Source organism: Gymnoscopelus braueri (genome assembly GCF_963280865.1).
Source record: "Gymnoscopelus braueri genome assembly, chromosome: 10".
Taxonomy (NCBI): Eukaryota; Metazoa; Chordata; class Actinopteri; order Myctophiformes; family Myctophidae; genus Gymnoscopelus; species Gymnoscopelus braueri.
Window position 1 is genome coordinate 2,716,918 of NC_137611.1, and position 15,176 is coordinate 2,732,093.

The following is a 15,176-nucleotide window of genomic DNA, read 5'->3' on the forward strand; positions in this document are numbered from 1 at the left end:
TAAAAGAACCGAACAAACTCGAGGCAGATGGTGAGCACTCAGTTTTTAACCCATTAAGACCGGGAATGCATCTGCGTCATTTTAAGATTTTCTTTGGCTATTCAAAAAAATAAATAATAATAATCTTGAAAATGTGTGCAAATCTTTGAATATAAGCCTACATATTTTTTTTAAGTTACATTTTTTAACTCAAATCTTTGCTTCTGGGGGGTCCGTGGATTATATTTTGAGATGGGGGTCCGCGGCCAAATTCATATAATTTTGGGGGTCCTTGACATGAAAAGTGAGCAACATACGTTTTCTTTTTCTTTTTAACTATTAGGATTTAGAAGACATTTGTAGAATCCCCAGAAGCAAAGATTTGAGTTGACAAAGTGACAAATGTTCGCTTTAAGAAATATATATATTCAAAGATTTGCAACATTTTTCATGATAAAATAAATAAATAGCAGATATGCAAGCTCATAGCGCGGCACTCGGTGCCGCGCTATGAGCTAATATATCTGCTATTTTTTAATAGCCCAAAGTATAAGATAATGGTTAAAGTGGTAAAAATCTAAAAACGACACAGATGCGTTCCGGGTCTTAATGGGTTAAAGTTAGATACTAAGCTGCACAGACCTTGGCCTTTCATTACAGTTTGAGCCCTGCATATGTGAGCCCTGCAGCCATGGGATGGAGTGGTGATGTAAAGCCTGTATCAGTGGAGGAATAGATGGACATGGATATGTTGAAAAGCAGTTAAAACCTGAAGCCTGAGGCCTTCCCTCTGCCAGTCTCATCCATCTCTTCATTGAGCCATAATGACTGTTAGCCACGCTCAATACGCGCGTGCGTGCGTGCGTGCGTGCGTGCGTGCGTGCGTGCGTGCGTGCGTGCGTGCGTGCGTGCGTGCGTGCGTGCGTGCGTGCGTGCGTGCGTGCGTGCGTGACATAGGCCAGACTTTGGGCCACATCATGGAAATCCAGTGGTGTAAAGAAACTAAGTACATGTACTGTACTCAAGTTCTGTACTTAAGTACAATTTTGAGGTGCTTTTACTTTACTGGAGCATTTCTAATTTTCAGTACTTTTACTTCTACTCCCCTACATCTCAGGCAAATATTGTACTTTTACAATTATTTGAAAACTTGAGTTACCAGTACTTTGTAGATTTTGATTATTATTTCAGCCCTATATACATTTCGGCCATTTGAAACTAGACGATCTACAAGCTCACAATGTGTGTGATGCGACGCATTGTGAGCTTGTAGATTCAAAAGATTTTTCTACATTTGAAAACTTGTGAAACATTCTGCATAATGAGTACATTTTCATACCATTCCGTACTTTTACTCAAGTAAACTTTGAATTCCGGACTTTTACTTGTAACAGAGTACTTCTACATTGCAGTATTGATACATTTAGGCTACTTAAGTAATGCATTTGAGTACTTTTTCCACCACAGCGTGTGTTCCTGACATAGGCCACACTTTGTGTCACTTCATGGAAATCAAACCAGTTGACTGGGGATGTTTCTCTATGATAAAGCTGGGGTCCACAATTTTTTCTTATATAAGGTTAGGATTAGTACAGTATGTAATTACAGTACAGTACGTAAGCAGTGTGAATGCCATTCACCACCAACTGTTTGTTGGTGGTGAATTATAGTTGTCGGCATGGACAACTCCTGAACTGTTAACTTAATGCTAGCACACAGAAATGTCTAAATGATACCCAGATTGATGCCATTAACCTCAACTGCCTTTTACCCATCTGCAGTGGTGGAAAGTAATTAAGTACATTTACTTAAGTACTGTACTTAAGTACAATTTTGAGGTATTTGTACTTTACTTGAGTATTTCCAATTTCCAATACTTTTACTTCTACTCCACTACATCTCAGAGGCAAATATTGTACTTTTACTCCACTACATTTACTTGAAAATTTTAGTTACTAGTTACTTTTCAGATATAAATTATGATATAATGAAACATACACTAACCACTTTAAGCCTATTTTAAACCTAGGCTATTTGAAAATAGCAGATCTACAAGCTCACAACGCGTCGCGATGCGACGCGTTGTGAGCTTGTAGATCGGCTATTTTCAAATATTTAGTACTTTTACTTTTGGTACTTTAAGTACATTTTGATACCAATACTTTTACTCAAGTAAATTTTTTATTCTGGACTTTTACTTGTAACAAAGTATTTTTATATTGCAGTATTGGTACTTTTACTTAAGTAAAGAATTTGAGTACTTTTTCCACCACTGCCCATCTGTAAGCAATGTAAACTTTGTCTCCAATCTATCAATCTAGCGTGACACAGAAAGGCGGCAGTCGCTCCATTCCATGGACAATGAATGCATGAACAGGATGTATCTGCTTCACAGAAGGCAGCAGCGTTGGGGGCACGGTGGTGCAGTCTGTCGCCTCACAGCCAGAAGGTCCTGGGTTCGATTCCCGTCGGGGACGCTGTGGGCGCTGGGGGGCGTGTTCTCTCCTCCGCGTCATCAGTGCCCATACCCTAGGTGGGGTTGGCGAAAGGGCCTTTCTGTGTGGAGTTTGCATGTTCTCCCCGTGTCTCCTAGGGTAGTTAATACCCTCACACATGCAGTGATCCTGGTCTCTATACTGCCTCCCGCTGGTCAGCCGGGGCGCCCGATGGAGGGGAAAGGAACTGGTTGGAATAACGTGTTCCTTCCACGCGCTACGTCCTACCGGGGAAACTCCCCCCTGTCAGGTGATAAGAAGCGGCCTGCTCGCTCCTCATGCATTGAAGGAAGCATATGAGCTAAGTTTGGGGCTCTCCCCAGACTGGCAGAGGGAGAGTAGTGCCCAGGATTACAGCTTAGGCATTGGCACGGGGTGAAACAAATGGGTTACAAAATCTTGGGATACAAATTATAGAGTAAAAAAAGAAGGCGGCAGCGGAATACAGCTGCTGTGTGAATTCAGCGTAATGGTCAGAGTGCCATGATGGCACTTGTTGAGTGCATTCATGCTCCTCCCCAGAGGAAGAACCCTATTGATTTGTGATGACCCCCTGACCTCTCCTCTCCTCTAGCGTCAAACCTTACAGTGTGATCACACGAGCGGTGGCAAAGCTACAAAGGAGCAGCACAGCCTCTAGGGGTTGTTGCTAAAAGGGCTTTTAGACTGTTTTTTTGTTGTTCCCTCTCACAATTCACATGTTTTTTCTCCTTTCTGCTTCTCCCTACGGTACGTCTACTTCTGCACTGTGTACACTTCCTCTGTCTAACATTCTCTCTTATTACACGGCTTGGTTGAATGCTTGATTCTGATTGGTCAATCGCTGAATTCAGCGGTGTGTTATTTCTGTATAATGACCGATGAGCTCTATAACAGACCTCTGTCTAATCAAAGACTCAGAGCACCTGCTCATATCAACCTGTCTAAAAAAAGACTCAGAGCACCTGCTCATATCAACCTGTCTAATCAAAGACTCAGAACACCTGTTCATATCAACCTGTCTAATCAAAGACTCAGAGCACCTAATCATATCAACCTGTCTAAAAAAAGACTCGGAGCACCTGCTCATGTCAACCTGTCTAATCAAAGACTCAGAACACCTGCTCATATCAACCTGCGCTGCTTGGTTTTATGCTGTATCCATCATGATGGCCATGTAAACAAATACACCATGTCATTTACAACTAAACGTTGCTCTCAAGAATGTTTTTGAAAACATTTGGTGCGAGAAATAGACAATGCAGTAACCAAACATGTATTCTATTTGATCAACACTTCCTTGTTTTCCGTGCAACACTTGATGGAATACTTTCATTGCCGTAAGCAAGGAAATACTTTGTTTTGTTGTTGTCTTTTGGGTCAATTTATAAATGTATTTATTAAGTAGCCGTGTAATAAGTGGGTGATTATGCTCCGCGTCGGTGCATAATTACCCTGTCGGGATTTATGTTTCAATAATGACCAGCTACCCGTCAATTATCCCTTGCTTGTCTCATTTGCAGCCAAACTATTTGTCAAGAGGCGTGTGGGGAAGAGACCTTAAACTTCTGGTGAGTTACCAGCATCTGCTAAATGCTTAAATTGTAAATATGTAGGTCAAGGACTCAGTATGGGTAAGGTGTCATGACTTAGGGCAGACTTTTTCTTTTTTGTTTTCTCTCTCCTTCTCTCCCTATCTCTCACTCTCTCTCCTTCCCTCTCCAACTTCTTTTCACCCAAGGACCCAAATGAGAAATTAAAGGTTGTTTCTTTTTTTTTTTTTACTCAAGAGCCACTCAGTACACTTATTACTAATCTGGAGGGAGACCACCGCAGGCCCTTGACCCACTTTGAGTCCCAACATCTTGGTTAATAGAGGGGTTTGGTTCAAGCTGCACACAGGCCCCAATAACAAATCACATGAAACTAAGCCAAACGTGTACTCGCCCACATCTGGTTTCCTCCTAGAAGCACATTATTAGCACAAAGTTACACCTAAGTTCATCATCGTGTCGGTTCAGATGGATGGCCACAGTCTGGCACTATTTTTCTAACTGACCACGGGGGACGCCATCAGAGTTTAAGTGTTGAAGTTGTTATTGGCTTTATATGCTTTGACAATATCACCGCTACCAGCTGGTTTTGCATATAAGCTCATTACAGAGCTGGAATTGGCTCATAACACACTTTCTGTTTGATGTTGCACAGGTTTGTGTGACTCAGCGTTGTATGCTGTGTACAAGGCAAACGACCATGGCAGACTGCTAGTAATAACACCCGTTCTATCCAACACCATTTGAGTGAGTAATATGTAGCCTGTAAAACCGCTCAGGGGTAGAGCCGTCGGATGGGAACCGCGAGGTTCCCAGTTCGAACCCAGAGTTGGTGTCGAAGTGTCCTTGAGCAAGACGCTGAACCTCTGATTGCTCCCGATGAGCAGGTTGGTGCCTTGCATGGTTTCCTTCGCCATCGATGTGTGTGTGTGAATGGGTGAATGTAATGCACAATCTATGTAAAGCGCTTTGGATAAAAAGCGGTATATGAATGCACCATTTACCAATAACAAGATGTGTGTGTGTGTGTGTGTGTGTGTGTGTGTGTGTGTGTGTGTGTGTGTGTGTGTGTGTGTGTGTGTGTGTGTGTGTGTGTGTGTGTGTGTGTGTGTGTGTGTGTGTGTGTGTGTGTGTGTGTGTGTGTGTGTGCAGTGGTGGAAAGTAACTAAGTACATTAACTTAAGTACTGTACTTAAGTACAATTTTGAGGTATTTGTACTTTACTTGAGTATTTCCAATTTCCAATACTTTTACTTCTACTCCACTACATCTCAGAGGAAAATATTGTACTTTTACTCCACTACAATTATTTGAAAACTTTAGTTACTAGTTACTTTTCAGATATAAACTATGATATAATGAAACATACAATAACCACTTTAGCCCTATTTTATACATAGGCTATTTGAAAATAGCCGATCTACAAGCTCACAACGTGTCGCATCGCGACGCGTTGTGAGCTTGTAGATCTGCTATTTTCAAATATTTAGTACTTTTACTTTTGGTACTTTAAGTACATTTTGATGCCAATACTTTTGTACTTTTACTCAAGTAAAATTTTGATTCTGGACTTTTACTTGTAACAGAGTACTTTTATATTGCAGTATTGGTACTTTTACTTAAGTAAAGAATTCGAGTACTTTTTCCACCACTGTGTGTGTGTGTGTGTGTGCGTGTGTGTGTGTGTGTGTGTGTGGTTAGGTTATGTGTGTTTGTGCTGACAGCCACGGTACTGATGCACAGGGAGGTTAAGCAGAAGGGACTGAGGGGGAGTGTGTTGCTCCGTCTCCCGCTGAGAAGTTCTGCTTGACAAACAATTATCATTCATTACCGGCCGGCTGTCAGTGTCTCACTCTCTCTCTCTCTCTCTCTCTCTCTCTCTCTCTCTCTCTCTCTCTCTCCGTCTTCCAGCCTTTACCTCTTCTCTTCCAGCTCTCTCTCTCTCTCTCTCTCCCCCCCCCCCCCCCCCCAAGTCGACCTGTTTTCCTGGATGTCCTTCAGTGATTGGTGCAGGGCTGTCATTCTGTCAGCACTCCGTCAGCCTATCGATTCACAGATCTTTGCCCCAACTGTGGAGGAGTGCATGCATGCCAATTTGTCTCCATGCCTTCTCTCTCCTTCTCTCTCTCTCTCTCTCTCTCTTTTCTCGTCTTTTTCTCTCTTTTTTTCCCCTCTGACCAGATTTGGCAGGGAGATAAATAATCTATCCGGAACTTCATTCCACTGTGACTGGAATACATAAATACATATATATTTATATATATTTTTTTTTCAGATCAAGTCAAATCAAATTTGCCAGTAGTTATTAGAAGTATTGATGTCACTGAGATATGAATTATGTATATTTCACTTTAAAAGTTGTGCACAGTAAATCTCAAATTCTGCCCTCAGGGCCCTGTACGAGTGCCTGTTCTGTTTTGCCTCTACATCTTTGCTGAAAATAGCCGATTGACAATCTCACAACTAGTTGTGACTGAGCTTGTCGATTTTCCTGCAGAAGTTTTCCCAGAATTCGAATGCTTGGGTTTTAAGTGGTTTAAGTTCCTCTGCCTACTTACAATGTAAAATTGTTAAACACAGATTAACCAGATTGATGATAATATATTCTTTAAAAAAAGGCGTGCTGTACCTATTCCTCGCCGTGCACTACCACTCTACAAAGTACATGAGAGGCCCCCCTGCATCCTAAAAGATGACCCACATGTCAAAGGTCAAATAGCATTAACCCATTAAGACCTGAGGCAGATTCTACAAAATGTCTTCTAAATCTTCTTAAAAAAAATATGATGCTATAATCAGTGGTTCTCAAACTTTTTTCGTGTCAAGGACCCCCAAGATTATATGTATTTGGCCGCGGACCCCCCATCTGAAAATGATTGTTCCAGGGACCCCCCAGAAGCAAAGATTTGAGTTACAAATGTTCACTTATATATATATATATATATATATATATATATATTCAAAGATTTGCACAAAATGTTCACGATTTTTCAAACATAGCAGATCTACAAGCTCATAGCGCGGCACTCGGTGCCGCGCTATGAGCTTGTAGATCTGCTATGTTTGAATAGCCAAAGTGTAAAATAATGGTTATAGCTAAAATCTAAAATGACACAGATGCGTTCCCGGTCTTAATGGGTTAATGTAATGATAATTGCGATACGAAGGCCTAGGAAAATGAACCTGATAATGAATTATGCATGAAATAAAACATTGAAGAGCTGTTATCAGGTCACCAAGTCTCCCTTTTCCCTCAAATCTCCTCTGACCGGCATCATGCTCATTATCACAATTAGCATTTGGATTTTTTCAAATGTCACCACATGCCCACACATTATATTTAAGCTTCCTCTCTTGAGGAGGGTATTACCCATCAGTTGTGGAAAAAGTACTCAAATCTCATAAGTAAAAGTATCAATACCACATTGTAGAAATACTCTATTTCAAGTAAAAGTGTGGTATTTAAAAAAAAACTATTGTCATCAAAAGTTTTTAAATGTAAAAACATATTATGAAAATAGCCGATGTACAAGCTCACAACGCGTCGCATCGCGGCACGTTGTGAGCTTGTACGTTGGCTATTTCAAATAGCGGGCTGAAGTGGTTAACGTATGTTTTGTAATAATAATCAAAAAAGTAACTAGGTTTCAAATATGATTGTGGAGTAAAAGTACAATAGTTGCCTCTGAGATTTGAAATACTTCAGTAAGGTAAAAAATACCAAAAATGTGTACTTAAGGTCAGTACTTGAGTAAATGTACTTAGTTACTTTCCACCCTAGTTACTTTCCACCATAGTTACCCATCACGTGCAAAGAAAAAGAAAACACTGACACCTTGCGTATCAACTTTCATCATTTAATATAAGAACATTTACATCCTCTTTAAAACATTGAGAGAAACAAATATTTCTGATCTTCAAACCCAGGGGAATAAAAAGCGAGTCAAAGAGTTGACTAGTAGTTAGGCATGTCAGGAACCGGTTTGTGTGTGTGTGTGTGTGTGTTGTAGTATGGTAATAGCTGCTTTATGTACAGGTTAAAAATACAGGAAAAAAAAAACATTGTCAGATCACCAATTAAACCGCCACGCTACGCGGTTTAGATTGTAAGACGGGAGAACTGCACCGTAGCAACGACATTCTGCCAGATCGTGGAGCAACCACCACGTGAGCTTTTTATCCGTCCGAAAGTAAAACAAGTTGGTTCACTGCAGCTGCTGCAACCCGATCTCACATGACACGGTGGAATAGCACGGATTGACATTCCGTACATAGACGACTAGAAAAGCCTGAAAAGCCGTGCATAGCCGCCTCGTATCTCCTTCATTGACTTTGTTACGTTTTGGGCCATGTTGGCAGTAGTGTAAAGTAACTAAGTACATTTACTTAAGTACCATTTTGAGGTACTTTTACTTTACTGGAGTATTTCCAATTGTCTATACTTTTACTTCTACTCCACTACATCTCAGAGGCAAGTATTGTACATCATAAAACATACATTAAACCACTTTAGCCCTATTTTATACCTAGGCTATTTGAAAATAGCCGATCTACAAGCTCACAACGCGTCGCGATGCGACGCGTTGTGAGCTTGTAGATCTGCTATTTTCAAACATTTTAGTACTTTTATTTTAGGTACTTTAAGTACATTTTGATACCAATACTTTTGTACTTTTACTCAAGTACATTTTGAATTCCGGACTTTTACTTTTAACAGAATACTTCTACATTGCAGTATTGATACTTTTACTTAAGTAAAACATTTGAGTACTTTTCCCACCACTGCATGTCGGAGGCGCGCAGTCTCAAGCGAGCTGGAGCAACGTGAGGCACCACCGAGCGAGCTAAAGCGAGCGAGTTGCCGAGCCGAACATTGCGAGTTACGTATCGAGTTAGGCACAGAATGGTAAATCATGTTGTGGGGACTGCTCTGCTTCCGGGTTGCAACCCGTGTTATTTCACCGTGGGATTCGCGGCTCCTATATGCACAGCTTTTTGCGTTTTCTAGTCGTCTATTTACGGAAGTGTCAATCTGTGCTATTTCACTGTGAATCTGTGAGATCAGTTCACCCACCCACTCCCTCTGGCTGCACCCCCACCCGCCACGTTAAGACTTTCACGCCATTACGATGCACCAAAGTCGGGTATTTATCAACGGTTGCACTCTACAGCTCAGGGTGGGGCTTTCAGAAGTCAGAAATTGAGTGTCAGGATGTATAAAAAAATAAATCATAATTATTGTCTCGTCCTGTCTGGAAACATGATGAGACTGTGGACCCTCCTCTTCTCTCCGTAATAAAGAACTGTGGACCCTCCTCTTCTCTCCGTATAAAGAAAGTGGAACCCAATAGAACGTGGCGACACTTTTCCATTGAACCTCAACGGACGCGGTCGCCCTTGTTTCTTTTCTGTCGCCCGATTACTTTGAACGGCGTCCTGTCCTCAAGCTCGATAGTTAAACCACTTAAACCGTATTGTACTTCGTGGCACGTCAAATAGCGGAAAATAGCAGATATACAAGCTCACAACACGTCACGTCGCCCGGCGTGTTGCGAGCTTGTAGATCTGCTATTTTATTTTTTATGACAACATGCCCCAGAATAGGGGACGCCAGGGTTCATGTGGTGTATAAATGAAAACAAACTGCAGGCGCCGCCAGCTTCTGAGCTGAGCTGTAAAAAAAAACATTTTTCACGCTAAAGCGTACAGTATGTATTTAACCCATTCAATCTGGGTACGCATCTGTGTCATTTTAAGATTTATTTGGCTATTAAAAAATAGCAGATATACAAGCTCATAGCGTGGTACAGAGTGCCACGCGGTACAGAGTGCCGCACTATGAACTATGAGCTATGAGCAAATCTTTAAATATAGGCTATATGTTTTTATTAAAGCAAACATTTGTAAAATATTTTGTTCCAGGGACCACCAGAAGCAAAGATTTGAGTTACAAATGTTTGCTTAAAAACTTATATATATTAAAAGATTTGAACACATATTCACGATTTTTCCAAAAAATTGCAGTTCTACAAGCTCATAGCCGCGGCACTCAGTGCCATGGCTATGAGCTTGTAGATCTGCTATTTTCTGCTTTAGATCTGCTATTGTTTTAATAGCCAGACGACAGAGATGCGTTCCCGGTCTTAGAGGGTTAATGGACGCAGCAGAAAGCACAGCGAGGTAAATGACAGGTTGACTTGCACACAGGCTGCTATTTTACCCATCATGTGCTGTGAAGAGGGTTGGCAAACCTGGAACATGTTGTCTTTTGAGAGGTGTGCGGAGGCGGCGGTATACCGTTCACAGATACACATCACAGATAATACACACTGTTTTCCTCAACTTGCTCTGTGAGGAACTGCTGGAACAGTGGTGGAAAGTAACTAGGTACGTTTACTTAAGTACAATTTTCAGGTATTTGTACTTCACTTGAGCATTTCCAATTTCCAATACATTTTCTTCTACTCCGCAACATCTCGGATCCAGATATTTTACTTTTTACTCCACTATGTTTATTTTGAAAACTTTAGTTACTAGTTACTTTGTAGATTTTGATTATTACTACAAAACATACATTAACCACTTCAGCTCTGTATACATTATGGCCATTTGAAAATAGCCGATCTACAAGCCCACAATACGTCGCAATGCCACGCATTGTGAACTTGTAGATCTGCTATTTTCAAAAGACTTTTATACATTTGAAAACTTGAAATGGGACATTCTGCATAATGAGTACTTTTTTACTTTTGGTACTTTAAGTACATTTTGATACCAATACTTTTAGTACTTTTACTCAAGTCAATTTTGAATTCCGGACTTTTACTTGCAACATAATATTTCTACATTGCAGTATCGATACTTTTACTCAAGTAAAACATGTGAGTACTTTTTCCACCACTGCTGTTCACAGAATCACATAATACCCACAGTTTCGTACAAGTTGCTCCGTGAGGAACCGCTAGTTAAGTGCAAACGTCTAGGAAGAAGAAGAGATGGGGGGAAGGCTTGGTGTGGATGGTGGATGGTGGTGAGTAGGCCTACTCTGCATCCCGCTGGAAATTGAACAGAGAACCTCTCGCTATAAAAAAGGGGTTTTATACACAAAGCAGGCAATCGTCGTTTGGCAGCTGTGACACCCAGAGAAAAGCAAACAAAATAATCATAAAATTACATTCAGCATCAGCACACTTTGGTTCTAGATGAGAATTCTATGTACTTTACTGTTGTAATGAGTTGTGGACCTCAGTGTGTGTTCTCTATTATCAGTGTCCCGCAGTAACCTTGCATCGCCGCCAAGTTGGCTTGTGTGTGTGTGTGTGTGTGTGTGTGTGTGTGTGTGTGTGTGTGTGTGTGTGTGTGTGTGTGTGTGTGTGTGTGTGTGTGTGTGTGTGTGTGTGTGTGTGTGTGTGTGTGTGTGTGCGCGTGTGCGTGTGTGTGCGTGTGTGTGCGTGCGTGCGTGCGTGCGTGCGTGTGTGTACTATAGACAGCTGACATTGTCGATATCTGTTTTGTGATGAGAGAGCGAGAGGAGCTAAAGCTGAGCCAGAAGAATTGCGTTATTATAAAATGTCAACCACGGCGTCAATAGGAATGTTAAGACTTTTTCACTTTCCCGGAAAAAAAAGCTGTCGACTGTATACTGTGAGTTTTATACAGTAACAGGTTTTCTGCAGCAACACTCACCATGCAGTAAACAGTATAATCACTGGTACTGGAGATTAAAGGCAATTCAGAATATTTATACTTTTTTTCAACACGTATACAGCCATAGGCTTATATCAGCAGTATATTAGCCTCGGAAACCCAGGCTTTTTTTTTTGTTACAAAAGAAAAAAAGCCTGGGGGAGCGATGCAGGAACCATGGTCTTGGACCTTGTTATCTCCTAACCAATCAGAGTGCAGAGGGGCGTCGCTCTAAATTTGGTGACGTCAGCGTGCTCCGTGCACAGGCCGAGGGGGGGAGGGGAGGGGAGGCGGGGACATAGATTGGTGAAGCAATAGGAAGCCACGCACAAATCCAGGCGGCTGTGTTTGGGTCCGCCCTTCAAGACCATGGATTGAGCTCGTAGCCTCAGGCTAGCAGTACATAGACCTCATTTGACTTCCTGTTCCTCAAACAACCCATCAGTTTTCTGTTCCGATGGGGAGTCCGCTGGCCTAGCGCAGTGGTTCTCAAACTTTTTCATGCCAAGGACCCCCAAAATTGATACATATTTGGCCGCGGACCCCCATCTGAAAATATGCTGTGTCAGGGACTCCCAGAAGCAAAAGAGTTGTTAAAACGTTCGCTTTAAACAAAAAACATTCAAAGATTTGCACGAATGGAAAAATAGCAGATCTACAAGCTCATAGCGCGGCACTCGGTGCCGCGCTATGAGCTTGTAGATCTGCTATTTTTGAATAGCCAATGTGTAAGGTTAGAATGATTGCGACGCTATATTAACACATTCTGCTGGGGACCCCCTGGAACCCCCCCCGGACCCCACTTTGAGAACCTCTGGCCTAGCGGTCCAGGCACATACCATATACGCATGACAGCGTTTCCCGGGTTCGACTCCCGTTACCGACGACCTTCGCTGTATGTCTCCCCCCCCCCCCCCCATCTCTCTCCCCATTTCCTGTCAGCCTACTGTCCTGTCCAAATAAAGGCATGAAAACCCCCCAAAATATCTTTAAAAGAAAAAAGTTGTCTCTTCTGACTCTGAATCCACAGTGAAACCAGTCAGGTTATACCTAAAAGAAACTAAAAAAAACTAAACAAAAGTGAGCGCTTATATCAGTCAATACTTTGCAAAAGGTCTGATGACATCATGACGAGATGTTTAGCCTGATCAGAGGAAACGGTGGCATCGCTGCGCCTGTAGCAGTGTTGATTTCGTCGACTAAAACTATGACGAAAAACGGTGGTCGACTACCTTTTTTTCACCGACGAAAACTAAATAAAAACTAAGCTATATGTTGACAATTTCGTCAACAAATTAAAACTAGACTGAAATGTCAGTGAGGGATCTAGTGGAGAAGAGATCCAGTAGAACTAAAAGAAAATGTATGTTTGGTTGCGCTCGGGTGTTGCGCTCTGAAAATAGCAGATCTACAAGCTCACAACGTGTCGCAGCGCGACACGTTGTGAGCTTGTAGATCTGCTATTTTCAGCATGCAACCAAGTGTAAAATCAGCCATTACGACGCCATCAAGGCACCGCCAACATACATTATAGTCGACTATAATCTTATGATGTTTAGTCGACTAAAACTAGACAAAAGCTAAAACATTTCAGATGACTTAAAATATGACTGAAACTAAACTGAATTGTGTTCAAAAGACTATTGACTAAAACTAAATCAAAATTTGCTGTCAAAATCAACACTGGCCTGTAGATGACTTAGTAAAGTACATGTAAATGCTGCTTTTTGCCTGCTATGTGTTATTATGACTCAGCCTTCTGCTTGGTGGAGGAAAGAGATAGCCATTTTCTTTAAAAAACCGAACTAGATGGATCGATGCAGAACAGCTTGCCTTGTTTCTAATTGACGAACGCAATATCTTTATTAATGTAGCCCTATGAAGCATTACTAAATCAGTCTGGCGAAGGCAGACAGACAGAGATCTCCTCCTAGCGCCGACGTCTGGGGAAATCTAAAATGAACCGTCTGGCGGGCAGAACAGTGGAGAACTGTTAACAAACTTTGCTTTGAAAACCAACCAAAATGAAGGATAGTCCTAAACTCTTTGCATCGTTCCTGCAGTGCGGTTATTTTGTTAAATCTCCAAATTGGTTACAGTGGTGGAAAGTAACGTACATTTACTTAAGTACTGTACTTAAGTACAATATTGAGGTATTTGTACTTTACTTCTACTCCGTTACATCTCATAGCAGATCTACAAGCTCACAATGAGTCGCGATGTGACCCATTGTGAGCTTGTAGATCTGTTGTAGATCTGCTTGTAGATCTTCTTGTAGATCTGCTATTTTAAACATATTTATATACATTTGAAAACTTCAAATGGGACATTCTTTTACTTTTGGTACTCAAGTACATTTTGAATTCAGGACTTTTACTTGTATCAGAGCATTTCCGTATTGCAGGATTGATACTTTTACTTTTACTGATAAAATGTAGTACTTTTTCCACCACTGACTACTACTAAATAGACCAATCAGAAAACAAAAACAAAACGGCCTCAGGGAGATGTTACGCCCACGCCTCCACTCGCTCCGTTATACAACTTAACCCATTGATACCTGGAACGCTTCTGTGTCACTTTAGATGCCTTTGGCTATTCAAAAATAGCAGATCTACAAGCTCATAGCGCGGCACCGAGTGCCGCGCTACGAGCTTGTAGATCTGCTATTTTTGAAAAATCGTGAAAAAATATTTTTTATATTTTTTTCAAAAAACTGTTAGGATTTAGATTTTTTTTAAAGAATCGCCTCAGGTCTTAATGGGTTAATGTATAAGGATAGGGCTAAACCTCCACCATGCACCGTGACCTTGACCTTTGAACGATTTTGCAAGCGAGACTCAGTATAGCGCTGTTCCTGACCCCTGACCTCTACCCCCCCAAGTCATCTGCCAAGTGTGATGCAAATCAGGCTCAACCTGCACACCATGCCGACTCCGTTGGGCACTTTGTGAATCTATGGAGAACATCTGACCTCTAATATCTATCATTCTGTTCATTATTATCCTCTATGGGTCGACCAGAGCAATAAACCTGTCTGTCTTCCTTTACTTCCTACTGTACTGTCCTTCAGTGGTGGAAAGTAACTAAGTACTGTACTTAACCCTTTAAGACCTGAGGCGATTCTTAAAAAAAATCTAAATCCTAACATTTTTTTGAAAAAAAATCAACAAAAAAAAAAATCTAGATTTTTCAAAAATAGCAGATATACAAGCTCGTAGCGCGGCACTCGGTGCCGCGCTATGAGCTTGTATATCTGCTATTTTTGAATAGCCAAAGACATCTAAAGTGACACAGATGCGTTCCAGGTATCAATGGGTTAAGTACAATTTTGAGGTATTTGTACCTTACTTGAGTATTTCCAATTTCCAGTACTTTTACTTCTACTCCACTACATATCAGAGGCAAATATTGTACTTTTACTCCACTACAATTATTTGAAAACTGTAGTTACTTTGTAGATTTTGAGTATTATTACAAAACA